At 43.9% G+C, this 24,830-nt stretch overlaps 1 protein-coding gene across 1 annotated transcript in view; it reads left to right on the top strand.

The window, feature by feature from the left end:
- Positions 1-4,693: 4,693 nt before the first annotated feature.
- DDC (dopa decarboxylase) overlaps positions 4,694-24,830 on the top strand; it is a 438,446-nt gene continuing 418,309 nt past the window's right edge. Inside the window, 1 exon segment of the mRNA XM_030209542.1 lies at positions 4,694-4,762. The gene's annotated coding sequence lies outside the window, so the exon portion shown is untranslated.

The raw sequence follows: 24,830 nt of genomic DNA, 5'->3' as shown, positions 1-24,830 counted from the left end.
CGTGGTTCTCCAGGACATGCCAGTGATGGCATATGATCTTCTGTATCTGTTGAGCTAGAAAAAAATCTGAGAGTGCATACAATGTCCAGAGTATCTCTCATGGTTCTGGTTTGTAAAATATCATGTCTATTACTGGTTTGTGCTTTAGCTAGACCTGCAGCAATATGTACCACTGGATATCCTTCTTGAAAATCTTTCTGACATGTTCTGTGCTTGTATACTGAAATCTTTGACACTGGAGCACAATGTTCTAGGTTGAAGAAATGGACATAGAGGCAGGTTTTTCTTGAGATTATTGTTGTGATAACTGGTGTAGTGTAGAAATGCATTATTTATTTAGATTTTGCTCACACCTTTTTCAGTAGTAGCTCAAGGTGAGTTACATTCAGGTACACTGGCTATTTCTTTGTCCCAGGAGGGCTCACAATCTAAATTTGTACCTGAGGCAATGGAGGGTTAAGTGACTTGCCCAAGATCACAAGGAGCAGCAGTGGGATTTAAACCAGCCACCTCTGGATTTCAAGACCAGTGCTCTAACCACTAGGCCACTCCTCCACTCCATAGTTTTCCTGTAGATGGTGGTCATAAACTGGTTATTCTCTATTTTGATTTTCAAATCAAGAAAATTAATTTCACTTGAACTTTATTGGATCTTAAAGTTTAAATTTATATTTTGGACATTTAACCAATAGTGAAATGATTCTAATGTATCAATGTCGCCATGCCACAGGATAAAGATATTGTCAGTGTATCTCTTCTATAATTTGATATGTGTCTTGAACAGATGTTTTTCTAAATGCACCTTTTCAAAGCTGGCTACATATAAATTGGCAAGATTGGGAGCCATACTTGCCTCCATAGCTGTTCCTTTCACTTGTTGGTAAAAAGTGTCTTGGAACCAGAAATAATTTCGATAATACTAAGGGCTTCTAACTGCGGGATATTGGTATAGAGTGAATCAATATCTAGCATGACCATCATCGTGTTGGTAAGATCTCCCTGGTATTCTTGCAGTGTGTTGATCATAAGGGAAGTATCTTTGATGTAAGAGGAAAAGGGCATAGAAAAAAAAATCTGCGAAGATGGACAGGGGTTCCAAAACAGCCATTTGCAGACACTGTTGGCCTTCCTGGTGGATTAGTAAGGGATATATGGATTTTTGGGAGTATATAGATGGTCAGAACAAGTGGATTTTTTACCTGAAGAAATTTGCTCTTTTTGTTATTTTTATTTATTTGTTACATCTGTATCCCACATTTCCCCACCTATTTACACGCTCAATGTGGCTTACATAAAACCGGAGAGGCGTTCGCAGACTCAGGTGTGAGCAAATACAAAGTGATGTTGTGGTAAGATAAGGTTCATGTGGAACAGTCACATTAAGGAATCGTAAAGCGTAAGAATTGTGGTATGTCCATTATGTACTTTAGTTTTGCAGAGTTCAGGCATTTAAGTTGGGTCAGTAGGATAAGCTTTTTGAAACAGGTTAGCTTTTAGTGGTTTCCGGAAGTTTAGGTGGCCATATGTTGTTTTCAAGGCTTTTGGTAGTGCATTCCACAGTTGTGTGCATATGTAGGAGAAGCTGGATGCGTAAGTTTATTTGTATTTAAGTCCTTTGCAGCTTGGGTAGTGGAGATTTAGATATGTTTGTGATGATTCGGCTGTATTTCTGGTTGGTAGGTCTATGAGGTCTGTCATGTATCCCAGGGCTTCGCAGAAAATGATTTTATGAACCAGGGTGCAGATCTTGAAAGCAATACGTTCTTTGATTGGGAGCCAGTGTAGTTTTTCACAGAGGGGTTTTGCGCTATGAAGTCTAATTTTTCCAAATATAAACCTGGCTGCCGTGTTTTTGGTGGTCTGGAGTTTCTTTAAGGTTTGTTCTTTGCATCCCACATAAATTCCATTGCAGTAGTCTAAGTGGCTTAGTACCATTGATTGTATCAAGTTGTGAAATATTTTCTTCGGGAAGAATGGTTTCACTCGTTTGAGTTTCCACATTGAGTGGAACATTTTCTTTGTTGTGGATTTCACTTGGCTCTCTAGTGTTAAGTTACGGTCCAGTATAACGCCGAGGATTTTCAGGCTGTCTGAGATAGGGAGGGTGTGATCTTGGGTGCTGATACTTGAGGGGTTGTCCGCACTGTATTGGGAGGAGAGGATGAGACAGTGTGTTTTTTCTTTATTGAGTTTTAGTTGAAATGCATTTGCCCAAGAGGCCATGATGTTCAAGCTGAGCATGATTTCATTTGGTGATTTCTGTCAGATCGTGTTTGTAAGGAATGTATATTATGACATCGTCTGCTTAGATGAAAGGGTTAAGGCCTTCGTTGGATAGGGACTTGGCTAGTAGGGTCATCATTAGGTTGAAGAGGGTCGGTGATAGTGGTGATCCTTGAGGTACTCCACAGTCTGCTTTCCACGGTGATGATATGCTTGAGTTTGATTTCACTTGATATGTTCTTGTGGTTAGGAAACCCTTGATCCAACTAAGTATATTTCCACCAATCCCGAAGTATTCCAGTAGTTTTATTAATATATTATGGTTTACCATGTCGAATGCATTAGACATGTCGAATTGGAGGAGAAGGATGCTTTTGCCTGTTTCTATTCTTGCTTGAATTTGGCTAGCAGGGTAATTAGTACTGTTTCAGTGCTGTGGAGGGGGCGGAATCCTGATTGTGATTCATGTAGTATTGAGAATTTGTTTATGTAATCAGTAAGTTGTTTGGTTACCATGCTCTCCATTAGTTTGATTACCAGTGGGATGGATGCTACTGGACGGTAATTGGTGATATCGTTTGCTTTTTTCTTGGTGTCTTTTGTTAATGGAGTGAGTAGGATGTTGCCATTTTTCTTAGGGAAGAGGCCTTGCTGTAGCGTGTAATTTAGGTGAGATGTGACATCAGCTATGAAGCGGTCAGGGGCGGATTTTATTAGGTAGCTGGGACAGGAATCTAGTTTACAGTGGGTGTTGGAGAAGCTGCTAATTGCCTGGGTAACTATTTCAACGGTGAGTGGAGTGAAGTTTGACCAGGTTCGGTCTGCTGGGTATTCTCCAGGTGTTGGGTCCAGACCATTGAGAAAGTTAGTAATGAAGCCCATCTTGGAGGAAAAAGTAATGAGTTCTGTAGTATCTTTTTGGAATGCTTCTGTAGGATCTTCTGTGAGTTTCACATAATAGTGAGGATCGTCAAGTTGGGTGCTGACTCCCAAGGTGAACGTCAGCACCCAAGAGAAAGATTGTAGATTATAGGCTGAAATTTTCTTCTCAATGTGTGGTGGCAGCCAAAAAAAGCAAATAGGATGCTAGGAATTATTTGGAAAGGGATGGTAAAAAAGACCAAGAATATTATAATGCCTCTGTATCACTCCATGGTGCGACCTCACCTTGAGTATTGCATTCAGTTCTGGTCACCGTATCTCAAAAAAAATATAGTGGAATTAGAAAAGGTTCAAAGAAGAGCAACCACAATGATAAAGGGGTTGGAACTCCTCTCATATGAGGAAGGGCTAAAGAGGTTAGGGCTTTTCAGCTTGGAAAAGACACAGCTGAAGGGAGATATGATTGAGGTCTACAAAATCCTGAATAGTGTAGAATGAGTAGAAATGAATCCATTTTTTACTGTTTCAAAAAATACGAAGACTAGGGGACACTCAAGAAGTCACATGGAAATACTTTTAAAACAAATAGGAGGACATATTTTTTCACTCAACGAATAGTTAAGATCTGGAACTTATTGCTGGAGGATGTGGTAACAGTGGTTAGCATATCTAGGTTTAAAAAAGGTTTGGAGAAATTCCTGGAGGAAAAGTCCATAGTCTGCTATTGAAGTAGACATGGGGAAGCTACTGCTTGCCTAAGATTGGTAGCATGGAATGGTGCTACTAATTGGGTTTCTGCCAGGTACTTGTGACCTGGATTAGCCACTGTTGGAAACAGGATACTGGACTAGATGGACCATTGGTCTGACCCAGTATGGCTATTCTTATGTTCTCATGTTCTTATGATGTGGCTTCCATGGTGCAAGGGAAGCTGGAGTGCCAAAACTGTGCTCTGTTCACTGACTTCCCTTGTAGGTCTGATGCAAGTGGGAGGGGCATGAGTGTACCGGGAGCACTTGGGGCATGCTGCACAGGGTGCCTTTCTGACTGGCAATGTTCCTGGGTCAAGCAGTGGACTTGGAAGTGATACATCTACCCCTGATCAGCAAAATACCTGTCCTTGTTCTCTTGGTACTGGTGCTGAATCAGCAGGGCCCAGATAAATTCCAGTGACTGCCTTATATCTGAATAGTCAGTGCCAGTACCAAGGTACAGTCTGGTGCTGAATATCCGGGAATAAAGTTAAATGCCATGTCAGCATTTGAAATCAATGCTGACTAAAAAATTTAAATATCTGGGGGGGGGGGGGGGGGTGTTATTTGTTGGAAATATCACTGCCTATCTGAATTTTAAAGCTACAAAGCAGTCTATTCGTTGCACAGATGCCCAACTGGAGAATCCTGTGCTATTGACCTCTGTCTACACAGAGAAGTTTTAAATTGCAGCGGTAACCTTGTTTAGTAAAATGAGCTGCTGGGTTTTACTTCTTAATGGCTGAAGTTTGATAATTAACTAGTGAAAGGACTTTGGATGTTCCTTTTGCTTTTATTCCTGTACACTTACCCCTGTACCAGTAGCCTTCTGCTGCTTTAGTGGACTCTGTACTTGCAGATACTGTTCTCCTGTCACTGATATGAATTTCCCTTGCTTTTAACAAGTAAGTGCAAAGGAAAAGTGGGTGGGAGGGGCTTCTGAATTGCCCAGGCAGGGCTGTTTAAATTACCATATTAATATCTCTCTCAAATGGAGATTAACTACATGTGTACAAGCTTTCCTTTTTAAAATAGCCTAATTTGGGCACCTCTGAGCCTTAATGTTCTTTTTTTTATTAATAGCATATGGGGAGCAAAAGCATTAAGGAGACCCTATTTGGGATAATAGAATAGAAGTCCCCAAAAGGTGAATCTTGTTATCCTAATATTATATGTTGCAGCCTTAAATACTGGATTTTTCAAAATTATAGCAGGTTGAGACAGTATAGTGCTTTATGGAGGAGTAGCCTAATGGTTACAGCAACAGGCTCAGAACCAGGGGAGCCTGCTTAAATCCATCTCCTTCTCCTTGTGATCTTGGGCAAGTCACTTAGGGCTTCTTCTACAAAGCTGCGCTAGTGATTCCCATGTAGCAAATAAGAGGAAGCTCATAGAGTTTGTAGCTGGGGCCAGAGGGTTAAGGACGCCTTTTACAAAGCCACGCTAGCGATTCCTGTGCTATATGAGAGGAAGCCCATTCAGATTGTGAGCCCTCTATCGACAGAAAAATATCTAGTGTACCTGAATGTACACTGCTTTGAAAGTTTTCAGGCTTGCAGGTGGTATATAAGAAATAAATAACTACTTTAATTATCTTTCTCAAGCACTACCAGATATATTTAGCACTGTACAGACTTATATAAGTGAGTAGACCTTGCTTCCCACAGCTCACAACTTACTTAAGAGAAACATAAATGACAAGTGAAATTCTAGGAGAATGTATTTATAGGGGATCAGTTCATATAAAGCTTCTCATGGAGTTTATAGCAGGTCATCTATAGGATAAGGGCAGTGACTCCCAAGCCTGGTCCTGGAGACACCCCAGCCAGTCAGTTTTTCAGAATATTCACAATGAATATGCATGAGAGAAATGTGCATGCAAATATCTCTCATGAATATTATTGTGGATATCCTGAAAACCTGACTGGCTGAGGTGTCTCCAGGACCAGGATTGAGAACCACTGGGCTTTGATATACTGCCTTTCTGTGGTACAATCAAAGTGGGTTTACAATTATTATAAGCAGGTACTTTATCTGACCCTAGTGGGCTCACAATGGAGGGTTGAGTGACTTGTCCAGAGTCACAAGGAGCTGCAGTGGGAATCAAGTCCAGTTCCCCAGGTTCTCAGCTCACTGCACTAACCATTAGGCTACTCCTCCACTCTATATATGAAAGGTACTAGTGCAAATCCTGTAGAAACTGCACCAGCTCAGGAAAGATGCAAAGTACACATGCATTTTATAAAGAATGTACATAAATCATGACTTCACCCGCACTGTATCTAAAATCTACCCCTGAATGCCTACACATTCTTGTCATGTATACTTTTATGCACGATGTGTTTCATAAAGAGTATTTGATGTGTAGATACTAGAACAAGAACTGCTAGGGGTATAACAATGATGTAATTTCTAGGGATGGGCAGCCCATAGGTGCCTGGCATAGGTGTAGTTTCACTGTTTCATTTGGAGGGCTGTGACATTAGCCTATTAATTTTTCATATATACATCTCATACATATTATTAAGGTTATCTAAAAAATTAGACCAGTAGGAACCCATTTATTAGACAGTGAAGATTTTCTTTTTCACTGAAATGAGCCAGCACCAAGGGAAGTTTCTCACGTCCCCATGAATTATCGAGGGCAGCGTACTCCTTCCCCTCTCTACAGCAACCTTTATTGGACCTTCACAGTATTTTACAGCAGTCACAGCCTGGTTTTCGCAAGGTTTTTAGTACAGAGACAGTGTTGGAAACATTGGTTTCCGATATTAAATCATAGTTGGGATCATGGATTCAGGTATTGCTGATTCAATTTGATTTGGTACCAATATTTGATGTTGTAGACACAAAGTGTTGTATATTGATTAGAGGAAATAGTATTCAGCCTAATTTTATATATGGTGCTAAAAATTGCATGTACAAATTTGGGCATGCGCCCAAATTGGGTGCATAATTTAATTGGCAAACAAGCCTCTTAATTCCAATAATTGGGCGCTAACAATCAATTATTGGTGTTAACTGGCAATAATTTTAATTTACGCATGCATCCATAGGCGCCTGGTATAAGAGGCTTGGAGACGCTAAGCCTCCCCCCTGCTGCAGCAGAATGGATCAGCTGTGGAGTCCAGCTGCTCTGAGGGGATTAAATTGTTGATTTACCTCCATCCTCACAGCAGGAGCTGCAGTGAAAGCCCTCTAGCAGTTGTAGAAATTGGTTTATGGTTTGTTTACCTTACTGCTGGGAAAGCAGGGGGGGTTGGGCTGGAGGTGTCTTGGGTTGCCAGGAGATATTTAACGAGGATGACTTCCTGACCTGCACTGAGGACAGATAGCAGCAGAACGGATACTGGGCCAGCCATGATCAGAAAAAGTCACCAGACAACAAAGGTAGAAAAGATCATTTTATTTTCATTAGTGTTTGGAATATGGTCCACTTTGAGAATCAGGTGCTCAACATTAAAAGTTTATATTTAGTTACTTATTTATGGCATTTTATCCCACATTAAACATGAATAGGGTGTTTTGTGGCTCTACATGAGAATTGTGATGATATGATCCCTTGTTTCATATTGTTGACAGTCTGCATTTTCCATATGGGTGGTATATTGGTGTATTAGGTCTGCCCAGTGTAATATTTATGGTACAGTAAGGTTCTGAGTGTGTTTTGGACAAGTTGTGCATAGTGGTTTGCAGGTTGAGCGATTGTGGTTAGAATATGCTTTGAGCAACCACTTTATTCTTTGACATATGATACATATCTAATATCTAAATTTAATAAAAGGTATTAATTGTGACTTATTTTTATTTATTTATTTTTTCTGTGTGTTATCAGACAATTATGGATTTAAGCTCCACCCCTGGCCCCGCCCTTAACCCCGCCCCCGTTAGCCTCCCCAAACAGTTGGGCCACCGACCCCCTATGCATGCATCTTTAAGCGCCGGATCTGCACGTAAATTTAACATGTGGATCCAAAAAGTGGGCATGGCCATGGAAGGGGCACAGGCAGATTGGGGTGGCCCAGTATTGTGCAGAATAAAGGAGATCTGTGCCTAATTTAGGTGTGAGAATTTACACCAGGTTTCAGTTGGTGTAAATCCTCGCACCAAAAATTGGATTCAGATCCCAGCACCAAAACCTATTCTATAAACAGCACCCAACTCTGAATGCTGTTTATAGAATAGCACTGGCAATGAAATTTTATCGGCGCCAATTTTTCAGCCCTATATATATATATAATGGGAGCAGTATTAAGTTGGTTTGAAGGTTTTCTGACTTCTAGATCTTATAGAGTGAAGCCAGTATGTGGCATTGTACAGAGTTCTCCTCTGCCACTAATTTTATTTAGGGGCCCTTTTACTAAGGTGTAGGAGGCCTAATGTGGGCCTACCGTGCACTGAAAGGGCACTACCAAGGGACACACTGAGGCATATCAACTACCTATACAAGCATGCATCATCTTTAAAGTTTGTATTCCTTGTCATGTATACCAGAGCAGTCCAGACTAATGGGTTGTGTCCATCTACCAGCGGAAGGAGACAGAGAAAATAGTTCCAAGTAAACCGCCCCTTAAGGGTATCATGCAGCCTGGAATGTTCAGTATTTTCTCTGTCTCCTAGCAGATGGTGGATGGATCGTGCAGCTGCTCTAGATTACTGGCTGGTAGCTCCTGTCCCAGATTCTTCTGGTGACAGTGGAGCCAGGGGTGTGCTGGTAGCCATGTTGGGGCTAGTTTTAGATGATACTCAGTGGTCCTGAGTTCCTCATCTGCCAGCTAGGGTGATATCCAGTGACCCTGGTTCCCTCCCCTCCCCTACCTCCCCAGACTGTCTTTATAGCAGGGTGATGGTTGATTGTGGCATGGAGTAACTTGTCTGCCCTGTGGGGGTTCTTCTCTTCTGTGGTGATAGGTATACTTGAATTTCTGCCGCTGAGGTAAGCCTTTATTTATTCCTGTCACTAGTGAAGAAGGTTGTTTTAAAAAAAAAAAAAAAGAAGAAACTTTGTTTTTCCCTCCTTTTCTGCCTCTGAGGTAAACCTTTATTAATTCCTGTCACTAGTGAAGAAGGTTATTCACAAAAAAAAAAAAAACAAGAAGAAACTTTGTTTTTCCCTTCCTTTCCTGCCTCTGAAGTAAATCTTTATTTATTCCTGTCACTAGTGAAGAAGGTTGTTTAAAAAAAGAAGAACTTTGTTTTTCCCTTCTTTCTCTTGCCTGTTACCTGATTTATTTTCCCGCCTTTGGCAATGTATTCTAGCGGGCCGTTTGTGAAGTTTCTTTGAATTTCGCTGGTCGGCATCTGATTCTGATCTTGGACCCTTCCGAGCTGGTACCAGTTGGTTTGATTTTTTTTTTGTGGGGCACGGCTCATGTCTGGATCATGAAACTCAGTTGTTTTTCTCCTCTTCATGGTCCTAGATGGCGGCTGGTGGCCCTGTTTCTGGAACTTGTACCTTTGCAGTTTGGAGGTCTTAGTCTGTCATTTCCAAAGTTGGGGAAGTCTCTCGCTGGCTCCGTTTGGCTGCAGGCTCAGTTTTTTTAGTCCAGGGCTATTTTTTTTCCATTCCTGTCAGCCTTACGCGGCTGTTGGTCAGTTCTTTTTCAGACCGTCTGGTCTCTGTTGCTTCAGGCATCTTGCTTGAGATGCCCCCTGCTATTGATTTTTGTTTTGGCAGTCAGTTTTTCCTCCATTCCTTAGGGAGGGTCTGGTTCTCTCGTCCCCATGGATCCCTCCTGTCTGCTCTGGTTTATCTGCAGGGTACTTTCCTTCTGGGGGGGGGGGGGGGGGGGTTCTACGTTGCCCTTGGTATGCAACTGCTAGCTCAAATTCCTCTTCTGAGTACCCTTGGGAATGCCATTCTTGCCAGTCTTTTGCTTGGACTGAGTTCAGTGTCTCTTTATGGGAATGTGCCTTTTTAGGACTAGTTTGCCACAGCTCTTCCTTGCTTTCCCTTGCTTTGGGTTGGGAGTTTTTAGCCTGGTACAGGCAGATTTTGCCTTTTTCTAATTTCAGGCGCCTCTCTCCTGACATATTTGGCACTCCTTCCTTTTTCTGTAAGGGGCACAGTTCTTTCCGCTGAGTAGATTGTTGCTGTGCATCTGGCTCTGCACTTTTCCTACTTTTCTGCAGGGAAGTGGCTCTGTTCTAGGTCTGGAGTTTGACTCTCCCTTAGCTGGTTTTTTCCTCGGTTTGGTGTTAGTGGCCAGCTTTTTCTTTGTTCCTGGCCTGGTGAGAGTTGTTCGTCCTCACTGCCTTAAGGCTGCATTTTGCCACCTATGGTCTGAGGATTCCAGATCTGTGGTGCTTAGCTCCCTCTTGGCGGGAGTTCTTTCTCTAAAGTGACTGCTGCTCCGTCTCGGTTTGCCTAGGAGGGCGGTCCATTGTGTTTCAGGAATCACTTGGGGGCTGAGAGTGTCTCTTGGGGCACGGGGCTTTCTCTTCTTGTAGTTTTAGTCCCTCTGGGCCAGGGAGTGCAGCGCCAGGTCTGTATTTCCACAAGTTGTGCTCCTTTCTTATTGGCCTCCTGCAGCACCTTCTTCTCTGGCTGTTCCCTGGGGGGCTCCATCTCGGCATTTTGTTTGTTGAGCACAGCTCCATCGCTGCATGTAGAGGACAGCTCTATCATGGTATGTTGAGTGAAGTTCCTTCGCTGCTTATTCTGCAACCTTTCATCTCTGCATGTTGAACGCAGCTCCATTGTCACATGTTGAGTGTAGTTCTTTCTCTGCCGGTCTCAGTATGGGGCACAATCCTGTGTCTGCTTGTAGAACACGGCTCTGTCTGCCTGTGGAACGCAGCTCCTTGTCTGTGTGTGGCATTCAGCTCTCTCTTTGCATATGGAACGCAACTCCCTGTCTGTGTGCAGAGCGCAGCTCCACCTTCTGAGTGTAGCTCCATCTCTATGTGTTTAGTACAACTCTTCACTGTAGATTGGGCGCAGTTCCAGGATGGTATGTGGAGCACAGCTCTGTGACTGCAGGTGCTGCACAGCTTCATGTCTGCGTAGGAAGCATAGCTTCTTGTCAGCGTGTGGAGCGCTGCTCCTTGCCGGCATCTGGAGTGCAGTTCCTTGCCAGTGTCTGGAGCACAGCTCCTTACCAGTGTCAGGAGTGCAGCTCCTTGCTGGCATCCAGAGCGCAGCTCCTTGTTTGCGTGTGGAAAGCAGCTTCTTGTCTATGTTTTATACCACAGTTCCCATCACTACCGCAGCTTCAGCTCTGCAGGTACCTCTAACATCCAGCTCTTTCAGTGGGGCACTGCTCATCCTCTGTATGTTACTCTCAGCTTCTTCTGCTTGTTCAGTGCATTTCTATCTTTGCCAGAGGTGTGCAACTCTTTCTCTGCCGTGGCAGTGGCGTAGCCAGAGAACCAATTTTGGGTGGGCCTCAGCCCAAAGTGGGTGGGCACAAAATTTTCTCTCTACCCCGCCCCTTCCTCCCCCTATTCTCCACCTCTCCCCCACGCACTCCCAACTCAAAATAGAAACAGAAACACTTTAGCTCATGAGGAAAGTGACATCCGCTATGCACATTTCTCAAGCTATCATATTTCAGTTAAGATTCAAAATAAAATAAAATGCCTTTTCTACCTTTGTTGTCTGGTCATTTTCTTTTTCCATCATGTTGATCTAGGTTCTCTTTTGAACTTTTCAATCTTTCTGCTATTTCTCCTTCAAGCAGCTGCTGTCCATTTGTCTTTTTCTCCTCTCTTGTTCCATTCCCTCACTTCACTTGCCTCTGACATATTGACCTTTCCATTTTAGCTCTTTCCTCTTTTTTTTTCTTTTCTTTTTTCTGTCCACCCAAATTTTATCCTAACCCCTTTTCCTTTGTTTTACTTTTCAGATATCTGTCAGATTTCCATTTCCTTTCCACACACTAGTTCTCCTATTCCCCATCTCTCTACTTCCCCAGCCATCCATTCCCTTCCATCTTCAATCTATTCCCCATTACCATATTTCTTTCCCCTGTAATCACCATCTTCCTCGCGTTTATTTCCTTGCCACCCCCTTGGCCTCTCCCACATGGTTCCACCTTTTCCAGTGTCTCTCTCCCTCCACCCTTCTAGCCCAGCATCTGCTCCCTCTCTTCTCCCCACCTTCACCCCCTCCAAGCATCTTCCTGTCACTTCTCTCTTTCGTCATGCCCCCCTCTCCTGTGATCCAGTGTGGCCAAGATTTCCCCCACTCCTTCCCTGAGCCCATACACACGTCCAGAACCTCTCCCTTCCCTTCAGCCCGCTCCCCCTTTGTCTTCCTCACCTCCCCCCCACACGTCCAGAACCTCTTCCTTCCTCCACACACGTCCAGAACCTCTCCCTTCCCTTCAGCCCACTCCCCTTTGTCTTCCTCGCCCCCCCACACATGTCCAGACCCTCTCCTTGCCCCCACACACATCTAGAACCTCTTCCTTCCCTTCAGCCCACTCTCCTTTGTCTTCCTTACCCCCCACACACGTCCAGAACCTCCCCTTGCACCCCCACATGTCCAGAACCTCTCCCTTCCCCCACACATCCAGAACCTCTCCCTTCCCTTCAGCCCACTCTCCTTTGTCTTCCTCACCCCCCTACACATGTCCAGAACCTCTCCTTGCCCCCACACACGTCCAGAACCTCTCCCTTCCCTTCAGCCCACTCCCCTTTGTCTTCCTCACCCCCCCCCCACGTCTAGAACCTCTCCTTGCCCTCACACACGTCCAGAACCTCTCCCTTCCCTTCAGCCCACCTCCCCTATGTCTTCCTCACCCCCCCCACACATGTCCAGAACCTCCCCCTTCCCTTTAATCCCCTCCCATTGCAGGGCGAGCAGACCACTGTCTTCCTCACCCTTTCCCACCCCTGCCACAGTGCTTGTATTCGACGCTATCGGCGCTGCCTCCTCCACCTCACAGTCTCCGTCTCCCCCCCCCCCCCCCGTGGCAGCGCTTACAATTTGCTACCGGCGCTGCCTGACATCACAGACGCGGAGCCGACGACCTGCTCCAGGACCTTCCCTCTGCCGCGTGCGTTCTTCTGCCCTGTGTAAACAGGAAGTTGAATCAGCGCGGCAGAGAGAAGGCCCCGCCCCCAGAGCAGGACGTTGCGCCACGTCTGTCAGCTGTCAGGCAGTGCCGGTAGCAAATTACAAGCTGCCACAGGAGTGGGAGACGGACTCGGAGATTGTGAGGTGGCGGAGGCAGCGCCGATAGCGTAGAAGACAAGCGCTACGGCGGGGTGGGAGAGGGTGAGGAGACACGGTGACATCTGGGTGGGCCTGATTAAAAACTGGGCAGGCCTGGGCCCATCCAGGCCCACCCGTAGCTGCGCCCCTGGCCCGTGGTGCGTGGCTCAGTTAGTGTGCTCTGAATGCAAATCTGTTTGTCCTCGTTGAGCACGGACCCTACTCTGCCTGATGAGTGCAGCTTCATTTCTGTCCCTTGAGCACAGTTCAGTCTCTGACTGTGGAGTGTATTTTCACCTTTGCCTGTTGGGCACTGTTTCACCTTGTCGGTCAACTCCAGCTCTTTTCTGCGGGTTGGATACAGAAACTTCTCGGCAGCTGTGGCATACCACAGTTTAGATTGCTAGACAAGGCTGTCTTGTCTCCTGTTAGCTACCATTCCTGTGGCACCTTTTCTTGCTGTAGCCTCTTGGTGGCTGGCGAGAAGCTTCTCCATTGCTGTAGTTTGAATTCTTCTCTGCTCCTTTTGTGGCTGCTTGGCACCTTGGGGGTCTTTTCTCCACAGTGTGGTTCTCGACTCTCTTTCTTTTTGTCTCCTTTTGTTCTCTTGGCTCTGTTCTTTAATCCCTAAGTCCAGAACGAGCTGGTTGAGGAGTATTCTCTTTGTACGGTTGTACCCTGGTATGCTGCTGCTTTTCTTCATGGTTCTCCTGGAGAGACTAGTGCTCCAATTAGTTGGTTCTCTCAACTCTGAAGTCTCTTGTTCTGTGGAGTTTGATTCTCTCACTAGGCGCTGTTCTGGGTGGTTCCTGGGCCTTGCTTCCTTTCTTCTATGTAGTGTGGCGCACTGTTTGGGGTTGCGTACTCCTAGTACTTGTTAGGGTCACTTCATTTGACCATCTTGGACTCAAGGCAGTCCGGCAGGTTTGGGAGTTAGTCTTTGTCCTGCCAGGGTTTGGAGAAGTGGATCCTAGTCTAGGAGAGACAGTTCTTCTCCTTGTTGCTCGGATACGACTGTTGCCTTCCTTCCAAGGGGGGTTCTTTGGCATGAGTATCTTTTGCTGCTTGTTTTACTACTCTCAGGACAGGAGTATGTAATTTTTATTTTGCTCAGGACGTTTGTTTTTTGTCCTACAGCTTCAGTTCCTTTTCTAGTGTCTAACTCTGTTCCATTTTGGTAGCCTGGTGGTTCGGATATTCGAATCCTTTTCTGCTGATCAGTTTTTTTGCTGTGTGTATAGCTTTGTTGATTTTTCAACCTTCTGCATTCTTCTTCCCCCACCCCCCCCCCCCCCCCCCCCCACCCACCCCCCCCCCCCCCCCCCACCTCTTTGGGAAACTGCTTTTGCTACATCCCATAGTCTGGACTGTCTGGTATAGATGACAAGGAAGGAAAAATTATGTTTTTACCTGATAATTTTCTTTCCTTAATCATACCAGACCAATCCAGATGCCCTCCTGGCTAAAGTCTGTCAGAGTGTTGTTTCCTTTAGGTATCCCTGGCTGTTACACTATGCTTCAATACAGTGGGATGTCTACAGCACTGCCTACTTCATCTTCTCTATTCAATCTCCTGCCACTTGTTGTTGTGCCAGCTCTGTATGACTCCTGTTACTTGGGATCACAGAGTTCTTTCCCTGGATTCAGGGGTAGATCTTTATATGCTTGGGCAAGCTCAGTATGGACCATTCCCTCCCGCTTACTTTACTGTGGGGGGAGGTTGCAGTTGCCTTTGGCCAAGCAGGAACACTGAGGTTCTGCATATTGGCTCCAAGAGTTTGCCTGTTTGGTATTAACTGTGTTTTCTTCTAGATTTCAGAGCACCATTGCTTGGCTATTCGAAATACTGAACATTCCAGGCTGCACGATACCCTTAAGGGGCGGTTTACTTGGAACTATTTTCTCTGTCTCCTTCCGCTGGTAGATGGACACAACCCATTAGTCTGGACTGGTCTGGTATGATTAAAGGAAAGAAAATTATCAGGTAAGAACATAATTTTTCCTATGGTGTTTAAAATTGTATATTTATTTAGTTATTTCATGTATATCCCCATTTTCCCAATCAAATCGGTTCAATGTGGCTAACAGATTATTTATACTAACAGTAACAATCGGGTTCAACGTATCTAACATATTATTAAACTAATAATACACATTAGTCAGTAACAAGATGTATGAGGAGAGACTTGCTGACCTGAACATGTATACCCTGGAGGAAAGGAGAAACAGGGGTGATATGATACAGACATTCAAATATTTGAAAGGTATTAATCCGCAAAAGAACCTTTTCCGGAGATACGAAGGCGGTAGAACGAGAGGACATGAAATGAGATTGAAGGGGGGCAGACTCAAGAAAAATGTCAGGAAGTATTTCTTCACGGAGAGAGTGGTGGATGCTTGGAATGCCCTCCCGCGGGGGAGGTGGTGGAGATGAAAACGGTACGGAATTCAAACATGCGTGGGATAAACATAAAGGCATCCTGTTCAGAAGGAATGGATCCTCAGGAGCTTAACCAAGATGGATAGCAGAGGCGGTAGGGGAGGCGGGGCTGGAGGTTGGGAGGTGGGGATAGTGCAGGGCAGACTTATACGGTCTGTGCCAGAGCCAGTGGTGGGAGGCGGGACTGGAGGTTGGGAGGCAGGGATAGTGCTAGGCAGACTTATATGGTCTGTGTCAGCCGGTGGTGGGAGGCGGGGATAGTGCTGGGCAGACTTATACAGTCTGTGCCAGAGCCGGTGGTGGGAGACAGGGATAGTGCTGGGCAGACTTATACGGTCTGTGCCAGAGCCGGTGGTGGCAGATGGGGATAGTGCTGGGCAGATTTATACGGTCTGTGCCAGAGCCGGTGGTTGGGAGACGGGGCTGGTGGTTGGAGGCGGGGATAGTGCTGGGCAGACTTATACGGTCTGTGCCCTGAAGAGCATAGGTACAAATCAAAGTCGGGTATACACAAAATGTAGCACACATGAGTTGGTCTGTTGGGCAGACTTGATGGACGTGCAGGTCTTTTTTCTGCCGTCATCTACTATGTTACTATCCTGCTATCTAATCGAAGAAGGAAAAACGCCAAGTTCCGACCTAAATCGGGAGATGGACGTTTATCTCACAAAAACGAATAACGCGGGTATAATCGAAAGCCGAACTTGGACGTTTTTCAACTGCACTCCATCGCGGAAGCGTACAAAGTTGACGGGGGCGTGTTAGAGGCGTGGTGAAGGCGGGACGGGGGCATGGTTATCAACGAACATAGATGGGCGCCTTTCGCCAATAATGGGAAAAAAAGTATGCGTTTGTAGCTAGAATTTAGGGCACTTTTCCTGGACCCTGTTTTTTTTCACGAATAAGGCCCCCAAAAAGTGCCCTAAATGACCAGATTACCCCCAGAGGGAAATCAGGGATGACCTCTCGACTCCCACAGTGGTCACTAACCCCCTCCCACCACAAAAAAATGATGTTTTCACAACTTTTTTATTTTCACCCTCAAATGTCATACCCCACCTCCCTGGCCAGCAGTATGCAGGTCCTGGAGCAGTTGTTAGAGGGTGCAGTGGACTTCAGGCAGGTGGACCAGGCCCATCCCCCCCTACCTGTTACAATTGTGCTGCTTAATGCTTAGTCGCCCCAACCCCCCCAAACCACTGTACCCACATGTAGGTGCCCTGCTTCACCCCTTAGGGCTATAGTAATGGTGTAGACTTGTGGGCAGTGGGTTTGGGGGGCTCAACACACAAGGGAAGGGTGCTATGCACTTGGGAGCTCTTTAACCTTTTTTTTTGTTTTTGTAAAAGTGCCCCCTAGGGTGCCCGGTTGGTGTCCTGGCATGTGAGGGGGACCAGTGCACTACGAAATCGGCCCCCTCCCACGAACAAATGCCTTGGATTTATTCGTTTTTGAGCTGGGCGCTTTCATTTTCCTATATCACTGAAAAACAAAAACGCCCAGCTCACAAATTGTCGAATAAAACATGGACGTCTATTTTTTTCGAAAATACGGTTCGGTCCGCCCCTTCACGGACCCGTTCTCGGAGATAAACGCCCATGGAGATAGACGTTTTCATTCGATTATGCCCCTCTATATAATACATCAATATAAAAGAATTATAAGGTTGAATTAAACAATGACTAAATAGAATGTGATAATTAATTTGAAAGAATAGCATTGTGAAGTGAAAAAGAATAGAAATGGACACTTCACGTTAGGATTCTTCCTTATTGGGAGGGGGGGGGGGGTGTCCAGTAAAAAACAAATTCTTAAAAAGAAAGGTTTTTAAGGATTTCCAGAATTTCAAATAATTATGCTTCCATCTGACTAGTTTTGGGAGGGAGTTCCACCATTTTGAACATTGGTAAGGTAACTCTGCTATGAAAGCTGATTTATATACCACTTTTTTGAACTAGGATAATGTAGAGTTAAATAGTCTCTGGAACCAGGAAGAGCATTACATAAGGGTAGATTAATTAAGGTTGCATATAATCTGGGGTTAGCCCATATTATAGAGTTTTGACAATGAATATGCAGAGTGTAAAGTCTGTTCTGGCTTTTATAGGAGCCCGTGTAGTTTCCTGAGCAGAGGAGATGCTTTCTCAAAATGAATGACCTTGTAACAAGTCTGGCTGCAGTGTTTTGGACTGTTTGTAATCTTTTTAAGGTCAATTCTTTGCAGCCGACATTAAGGCATTACAATAATCAAAATGTGATAGTACCAGGGGGTTGTGCTGGTAAATTTTTAACAACAGGCTCTTTCTCCGGACGTAGCCAGCTCTGCAGTTGAAGGGCCAGGGGGGGCAGGGGGGGGAGCAAGCACTCGCCTCTCTCTCCTCCCTCCCTTCGTGCGGCACGCTAGGCATACCTTTACTGGCAACCAATAAATGGACTGCCACCATTCCCAACATCTTGCTCTGAGCAGCATGCTGAAACTTCTCACACATGCTGGAGAAGTCCCCAGCCTGCTGCTCAGAGCTGGAAACAAGGAGCGGGGAGCAGCAGCAGTCTATTACTTGGCTGCCATGGCTCAGGCATCCCAACCAGCAAGTAAAAGAGAATCAGCAAGGGGCCAAGCCCACATTTTGGGAGCCAGTTGTTAAGTAGCCATGGAGGGCCCTACTTTACAACCGGCTCCCAAATTCTTAAAAACTTAACCGGCTTTTGCGAACCTGTGAGAGCCGGCTCCAGCACACCACTGGATAGTACTAAGATTGTACCAAGGTTCTGAAGATATCATTAGGGAAGAAATATCTGATTCTTTTGAACTCCATATTGCTCTGAATGCTTTTGTTGTGACTGCTTGACTTGGGCATCGAAAGAAATAAAGAGTCTATTATTACTCCTAATATCTTTAGTGTGACTCCAATAGATAAGTTACTTGAACGATGGTAAGCTCTCTGTGGTAATGTAGAAGTGTGATAGGGGATAGATAAGATCAAGAATTTGTTTTTTTTCTCCATTTATTTTAATTTAAAAGTGGAGGCTCAAATTTCCATCAGATCCAGGTCAGATTAACATATTCCACACATCTTCAATGGTATTGTCAAAAGGGCATCCAGAAAACTTCCCTAGAGGGGCCATCCTGATATTGAACAGGATGGACGATAGGGGAGAGCCCTGTGGCACTCCACAGTCTGGTGATCATGGGGGAGAAATAGAGCTATGTGATTTGGACCTGATAGGATCTGGATTTAAAAAATCCTTGGAATCAATTAAGTGCGTTCCGCTATTTCTAGATTGCCCATTAACGCTAGTAGCAAATTGTGATTGAGCACAACAAATTCATTAGACATGTCAAATTGAAGAAGAATGATTTTCCTACCTATGCTGATTTCTTTTCTGAAGTATGGTAAGGACTGTCTCCAAAACTATAATAGGTTTAAAGCCTGATTGTGAATAGTGTAGGAGGGAAAAGGAAATCAAGCAGTCCATGAGTTGGAAAATGACTATACCCTCCATCACCTTAATCAATAAGGGGATGGAGGTCACAGGTCTATAGTTGGTGACGTTATTTATATTTGCCTGAGAGTTTTTTGGAATGGGGGTTAGCATTGTAGACCCTTTATCTACAGGGAAGGGACCTAGTGAGAACTAAATAGAGAGACGAGATCTAGAGACTCAATGAACATATTGAGTGTAGTTTTAATAAGTAGCTGGGACAAGAATCTAGTATGCAATTGGAAGATGAGTATTTCAATAGGAAAGATTTCATTATTGAAGTAGTAGGGGAAGAGATAACCATAGTCTATTCCTATACACTGGGATAATGATTCTCTCATGAATGTTTCTGGGTCTTCTTTGAACAGCAGTACATTATTTCTAAAGATTTTCCCTTTGAAGTATGTGACTAATTGAATTGCAGAAGGATCAGATTCATTAGAGCGGATTATATCCTGAGTATATAATAAACTGTTTAAAAGGCTGTAAATATGTTTGGTATTGAATGGTTCATTAGTTATTTGATTCCATAGTAATCAATTTTAGCCTTCTTAGGGGTCCTCTTACAAAGGTGTGCTAGCGTTTTTAGTGTGCGCTAAAAATAAGTGTGTGCTAAACGCTAGAGATGCCCATGTATTCCTATGGGCATCTCTAGCATTTAGCACATACTAAAAATGCTACCACTCCTTTGTAAACAGACCCCTTAATTTTGTATTTATAATCTCTTAGAGATAATTTCCACTGTAGTTTGTTTTCCTCAGATTTAGATTTAAACCATTTTCATTCAAGCTGTCTATATTTTCATTTGATGAGCAAACTGTTCTTATTGAACCAGATAGATTGACTTTTTCTAGTTTTAATTTTTTCTGGAGCAAAAACATCTAATATTGTTTTGCTTAGTTCATCCCACTCTTTCATAAAAGTTACAGAATTTGAGATGAGCGTGAGTTTTTTTAAATCAGGTCCGAGACCAGAAGTCATTTACTTAAATCCTTCTTCTGGATTTAAAAGAGGGAGAATGACCTTGAGAATTTATGGTTTTTTGTTGATTCTAACCTGTATAAGGTGAATTTTAGTTTACAGTGATCTGACCATGGAATTGATTCCCATGTAGTACCAGAGATAGATAAGTTTTCTGAATTGGAGAATCTATATGTGAAAAGATCAAGTAAATGGCTTTTTGAGTGGGAAGAAGAAGTGTGCGGCTTAGTGAAATCCCATGATGATAAGAAGTTAAGAAAATCCTTTGTTTTAGAGTCAGTTAGGTTGTCTAGATATAGGTTAATATCACCAATTAGTAGGATGTTTGGGTTATTAACACAAATACTTGAAATGAAATCTATTAGGTCATCCTTAGCCATGTTCCAATTTCCTGGTGGACGGTAAAATAGGGTGATGCACAACTGTTCAATATGGTCAAGCTCCACAATATATGTCCAGCTTGGGTCGCTTCCATCTTTAAAAAATGTGATATGATTGAGGGGTCAAATGGTATTCCACTTTCTGATTTGAAAAGGGGTTAAATATAAGTGGATTTTTTTGTCTACTTTCCCCCTTTTGGCTATAAAGATGTGGAATGATCTCCCTGTGGATATTAGACAATCTTCTGGTTATTTACAGTTTTGAAAACATCTTAGAATCTGGTTGTTTCAAAAAACATATATTATAATGAAAAATTTGAATTGTATTTAATGATTACATTTTGTATCTTTCCTTGGTATGTTTAGATTTCATTATAACTGTTGTCCACATTGAACTTATCAATGTATATGTGGGCTATAAGTACTGTGTTGGTATTGTCATTCTCTTCTGCAAAGTTACACACCTTCTGACCTCAGAGATCAACTGGACTGGTATAATTTCAAAACTGACAGTACAAACAGCAGCAGTGATCCAAGGAAGGAAGAGACAACAAAAGTTCACTCAAATGTAACTTTAATGGAAACTAGACCCAACCTGGCCAAGTTTCAGATAACCTTCTTTAGAAGTCACACTGGTTTCCAAATATATTCACTGGTAAATGCATAAGTAGCCAATATGTACTGTAATTCCTGCTGGTATACTGTGGGGAAGACCCAAACAGACCAGTGTGTGATCCGCAGTGGCACTGGGGGAGGGCTAGAGCTACCAGCATGCAGCAGTGCAGCAACCACACCCACAATGATAGAGACACGAGGGGCATTTTCGAACGGGGATGACCACCTCTAAGGGCGCTCAACTCTAAGGACGGTGCCACAAAGGGGCAGGCCAATGCATATTATCGAAACAAGATGGACGTCCATCTTTCATTTCGATAATACGGTCGTGGACGCACAAATCTTGACATTTAGGTTGACCTTAGAGATAGTTGTCCTCGGTTTTCGGCAATAATGGAAACCAAAGATGTCTATCTCAAAAGTGTCCAAATCCAAGCCCTTTGGTCGTGGGAGGAGCCAGCATTTATAGTGCACTGGTCCCCCTCACATGCCAGGACACCAACCGGGCACCCTAAGGGGCACTGCAGTGGACTTCAGAAATTGCTCCCAGGTGCATAGCTCCCTTACCTTGGGTGCTGAGCCCCCCAACCCCCCCCCCCAGGTCCGCCTGCCTGAAGTACACTGCACCCACTACAACTGCTCCAGGGACCTGTATACTGCTGCGATGGACCTGAGTATGGCATTTGAGGCTGGCATAGAGGCTGGCAAAAAAGTATTTTTAAACTTGTTTTTATGGTGGGAGGAGGTTAGTGACCACTGGGGGAGTAAGGGGAGGCCATCCCCGATTCCCTCTGTTGGTCATCTGGTCAGTTGGGGCACCTTTTTGAGGCTTGGTTGTGAAAAAAAATGGACCAAGTAAAGTTGGCCAAGTGCTCGTCAGGGACGCCCTTCTTTTTTCTATTATCGGCCGAGGATGACCATCTCCTAATCACGCCCCAGTCCCACCTTTGCTACCCTGCCGACACGCCCCCTTGAACTTTGGTCGTCCCCATGATGGAAAGCAGTCGAGGGTGTAAAAAAATCGGCTTTCGATTATGCCGATTTGGACGACCTTGTGACGCCTATCTCCCGATTTGTGTCGAAAGATGGGCGTCCTTATCTTTCGAAAATAAGCGTGACAGTCCCTCTAGCTGTGTACGGCTGTTCCAGAGCAGGTCCCCTGGCCCCAACACCCGACTTGCTTCCAAGCACTGTGCAGCAACAATAAAGCAGGTCAGGATAGCTGCTGCTGGAAGGGAATAGGGAAAGGGAATGGGACTTGATATACCACCTTTCTGTGGTTTTTGCAACTGCATTCAAAGCATTTTACATATTATATACAGGTACTTATTTTGTACCTGGGGCAATAGAGGGATAAGTGACTTGCCCAGAGTCACAAGAGGCTGAAGTGGGAACCAATCCTGTTCCCCAGAATCAAAGTTAGCTACTCCTCAACTTGCACGTGGCTAAAATGCTGCTGTGCACTGTGTGCAGCCTAACCAGTGCCTGAGAAGACAGGCACAAATTGGCGTTTCAGAGACTGGGTGGGCCTGATTTGAGATTGGGTGGGCCTATGTCCACCCAGGCCCACCTGTAGCTACACAGATCTACAGCAGGTTTAATGCCAAATCTCTTGTTTTCCATAGTCCTGCTTTGTCCATCCAATTGCTCAGCAGCTTCAACCTCTTCCTCAACAGACTGCTGGATTAAGATCCCAGATAACCTATGCATACTTAAGTGCAGTTTGCAGGGAATAATCTAATTGCAGAGAGCTTCTTTATTGCTCAATAGCAGGGATGTCCAACCTCGGTCTTCGAGGGCCGCAATCCAGTTTCAGGACTTCCCCAATGAATATGCATGAGATCTATTTGCATGCACTTCCTCCTTTGTATGCAAATAGAATTCATGCATATTCATTCAAAATTTTGCTTTGAAAAATGATATCCCTTTGCATTGTTTTTTTTAAATCATTTATTTATAAATTTTCATTTTACAAGGGTCACTTGCAAACAGTAATACAGAGATGACTGTACATTAATACAATATTAGAGGAAAACAATCTCAACTAGATAAATGGATTATATACAATCTTTCTCTTTCTTAGACCACAAAATAAATAGGGAGAGTGAAACAAGACAAGGAGATCAATTAAACAACAGTAAACAAAGAAAACTTGATATTAACCTGATTATCCCCAGTTATTATTTATCTGAATCATTATTCCACATTGATTATCTGGTTGGCTTCTTCAAACCCAAGACGGTGTATAATCAATTAATTTCATTGGAAACATACTTATTGTCCAATATTAGTGGAAATAATACACCTGATTTCATTTTTTTCTCTTTTAAAACCAGAAATTATTTAACAATACAAACACTTGAATCTCTAATCCAATTCCTACTGATTAAGGTAATCCCAGTTTCACAGGCTTCACTCCTTTTGAATTAATATACTAAGAGGAATCATTTCAGAGGAAAATACTTTAGGAGTCATACCCGGAACTCTGGGAAAACAACAATCTTGATATTAATAATCTGTAATAATATTCATTTTGTACAAATTTTTCTGGTCTATTTTCATTTTCAAAATCTTAACCGTTTCCTACTCCTGTAGAACTTCATTTGCTGTATCAATTTTTCATTCTCAAAGGATTCAATTTGATTATCCATGTGGCTCACTAATAAGATTATATCTGAAGCAAAATTATTTACTACCAACGTTAGGTCCTGGAGCGCCTTCCAGATGATATTCAATGTAACCTCCACGGGAGCCAAAAACTCCAAGCTGATAGCTCTTACGGGTTTAGGAGTGGCACCGCCGACACGGGTTCAGCTGTAAATGACTTCCATTTCAGCATACACTCCTAACTCACTCCTCCACTCCTTTGGACATGGAGGCTAAATGACTCAGGAGCGATGAAGTTGTTTCCAGGTCCAAGAGCATCAACGCTCCTTCGCCGGCGCTAATCAAAGGATTCATCAACCCAGTCATCTGTGGGCTGCTCGTCGTGCAGCAGTCCCACACTTGCTGCACAGGGGACAAAACGCTGGTCATCAGCAGCTGACCCCCCATTGTCCCCTTCCTCTCAGTTAAGGTAACTGCAAATACATAGAAGAAATTTCAAGTAAACAAAAACAGAACTTCAGAGGACAGCTGGGCCGCTGAGCGTACTAGCTTCAGGTCACCATCTTTCCACTCTCCCTATTTTGGGACACTCTTTGTCTGGTTTCTCCTCAGAGGCCTGTCTGATATGGGTAACCCTTCAGCATAGCCGCTGAGTCATTGAAACACAGAAGCCCCTCCACCACTACAAGATGGTGTCCCTTCGGAGGGGTCCCTTTGCATTGTTTAATCCTCAAACATTTCACCTGCAAATTACATGGCTAAAGAAAATCCACATGGTACTGTAGGTCACAGGATTTTCAGAGTGAAATTCCCTGGGATCTATTGAACATAATCCTTAAAGAACATAAGAATATAAGAACATAAGCATTGCCGTACTGGGACAGACTGAACATTCATCAAACCCAGTATCTTGTTTCTAACAGTGTCCAATCCAGGTCACAAGTACTTGGCAAGATCCCAAAACAGTAAAACAGACTTTATGCTGCTTATCCTAGAAATAAGCAGTGGATTTTCCCAAGTCCATCTTAATAATGGCTTATGGATGTTTGATGAAATTAGCCAAACCTTTTTAAACCCTGCTAAGCTAACTTCTTTTACCACATTCTCTGGCAACAAATTCCAGAGTTTAATTACATGTTGAGTGAAGAAATATTTTCTCTGGTTTGTTTTAAAGCAGGTCCATGAGGGCTGCAAACCAGTCAAATTTGTATATAGTGTAGGTAGTGGGCATGCAAATCTATTTCATCCTGATAAACCAACTGGTTTGTGACCATGGGGGTAGACTTAGGAGTAATGTTAACAAATAG

This window comes from Microcaecilia unicolor, chromosome 1, assembly GCF_901765095.1.
Source record: "Microcaecilia unicolor chromosome 1, aMicUni1.1, whole genome shotgun sequence".
In the NCBI taxonomy this organism is placed as follows: Eukaryota; Metazoa; Chordata; class Amphibia; order Gymnophiona; family Siphonopidae; genus Microcaecilia; species Microcaecilia unicolor.
This window is presented reverse-complemented; position numbering and strand designations above follow the sequence as displayed.